The 2582-nt window shown below is 32.5% G+C and overlaps 1 long non-coding RNA gene across 2 annotated transcripts in view; it reads left to right on the forward strand.

Moving 5' to 3' along the window:
• Positions 1-2582, forward strand: part of LOC107671529 (uncharacterized) — an 18333-nt gene that overhangs the window by 5385 nt on the left and 10366 nt on the right. The window lies entirely within an intron of this gene.

Genomic DNA, 2582 nt, shown 5'->3' on the forward strand with positions numbered 1-2582 from the left:
TATATATATATATATATATATAGTTAGACAAACGGAGACTTGTCACAGCACATATCATTGCTCTTTTGTTGGTTTAGACAACCTGGTTTAGACAACCTATTTAGAGAGACTTGTGGAGCGCCACCAACTTTCTGCAGCTTTTGTGTAAATCAGTGTGATTTCTGCTAATGATGAGCGTCTGTGCAGAACAAACAGAGTCTGAATATCCAGCCTGGAAGGTAAAATATTTAGTAGGGAATATAAAATGAATGAAAGTGTGTGGACAAACAGCGACCTGCCGTGTGAACTTCACTGGATACTCGTCCGTCTTGCGTGAGATTCCAGTGCAGACACAGAGTTATATCACATGTCATTTATATGATCTTTAATTGCATGTATTATTTTATTATTTTATTTCAGCTAGTTGCCAAGTTAACATTTCTCATTTTTGTTTAGTACTTGATTGTACTAAATAAAGTAAAACTAATAACTAAAAATTAATATTTAAGAATATTGAAAAAAATAATATTTACAAAAAAACTAATTACTAAAGCACCAAAACCATAAAAACCATTTTCATTACTTGAAACAAAATAAACATTAACTGAAATAAAAAAACGTTTATTTTATTAGTTTGTTGCCAGTTCAGAATTTCTCATTTTCATTTAGTGATTAAAGTAAAAAAAAAAAACTAAAGTAAAACTAATAAATAAAAAAAAAAATACAAATATTTAAACATAAGAACCACTAAAACCATGAAAAAAACATGTTACGTGAAACAAAATAAATTGAAAAAAAAAAAACACCAAAATTGCTAAAACTTTAACTTAAAGAAAAAACTGAAAATGTAAAAATTAAATATTTTGAATATTAATAAAAACTATAATATCATCTCTCAAGTGATGATGACTAAAGGGAATTACATTTCGTTAAAGGAATCTGACGAGAGCACGAATGAGAGAAAGACATTCGATTGAGCAGAACAACAGGTGCTTGATCCTCAGCCAACAGCAGCAGCAACTAACCAGCTAGTCAGTGTAACCCATGCGTCTCAGATGACCGGCTACTTCATTGCTCAAAATGACCTTTGACCTCCTGTCTCTTTGTGCCAGCGAATGCACAAACACACTGACAAACCAGTGAATACTGACACATACAGCTTTCATATCATATGCCAGAACTATAATCTGTTGTCATTTGTGTTCTGAAATTTTAGGATGCTGATCTTTCAAGAAATCATATTTTCCCACCTCAGGCCTAATATTCATATTAATGGTGAACATACAGTACATGGGTTTCATCAATGGCCAAATCTTTCAGCACATGTGGAGCAGCATACATTTATTTTGGTGTTTGTAGGAGATTTATCAGGAGCAGAGCATGTGTGATAACAGCTTCTACACTCTTAAAAATAAAGGTGCTTCAAAAGGTTCTTCACAGCGATGCCATAGAAGAACCATTTTTGGTTCCACAAAGAACCATTCAGTAAAAAGATCTTTAAAGAAACATCTCTTTCTTACCTTTTTGTAATCTGAAGAACCTTCTTTCGCCACAAAGAACCTTTTGTCAAACAGAAAGGTTCTTCAGATATTAAAGGTTCTTTATGGAACCATTTAGACAAAAAGGTTCTTCTATGGCATCGTGAAGCACCTTTATTTTTAAGAGTGTAGCTCTATTTTTGATGCGCTTAATTAAGCAGAAATTATGGTGCAAATGTGCTGTAAATATATTTATCAACACCATATTTTTTACAGTTTATCCTCTTATGAAGCAACAGAAAATAATGGAGTTATTTATCATGGAATGAAATAAATAGATGCATGCAAATTGGCTGATATAAAACATTATCTTTTAAATGTTCGTTTTTAAGTTCTTTTGCATTGCACTCTAAAATTAATTAAAACGTGCCTAAATTATTATCCTGTAATTTAATTAGGTTTAATTATATTAAGTCGTTCAGATATAAACACAATGTGGTGCCGTTTTCCGAGAATGTTTTTATGATTGGACTTGTGTATTTTGGAATGTTTTCTTCTGGTTTGTGGTTCTCAGTCTTGGTCCACATCACGTCTCTTATCGGACACGTTTTCAGCTCATAAAGGGTTCTTATGATGAGATGAATCGAGTGGATTAGATGAGGGAAACATCTACAATATCCAGTGATGGTGCACATCACAAACAGGATGGTTTACATGCATCCCAATTATCCGTTTATAATCAAACCGATGGCTCATGTAATCACCTCAGTCAATTCCATTGAGCTTGATACGAATGTAATTTCAACTGAGCTCAATCCCACTGCAATGTTGATGCTATTGAAAGGGTGTAGACCTGAAATAATCCGACCAACAGGAGAAAATAAAGCATGTAAACAACTGAACTACTTCAATCGAATTCAAAAATACCTTGCACACATGCACAGAGGCATAATGTGTGTTTACATACATTTTACGTCATACAAATGCGCATATGCTTTACTAAAATAACGAAAACTGAAATAAAAGTGTATTAAAACTACATAGACATTAAAAAAACAGAAAAACAACAAAATCTCTAAAAGATAGATGATAGATTGATAGATAGATAGATAGATAGATAGATAG

The sequence above is a fragment of the Sinocyclocheilus anshuiensis genome, unplaced genomic scaffold (assembly GCF_001515605.1).
Source record: "Sinocyclocheilus anshuiensis isolate Anshui unplaced genomic scaffold, SAMN03320099.WGS_v1.1 scaffold4047, whole genome shotgun sequence".
NCBI classification, from domain to species: domain Eukaryota; kingdom Metazoa; phylum Chordata; class Actinopteri; order Cypriniformes; family Cyprinidae; genus Sinocyclocheilus; species Sinocyclocheilus anshuiensis.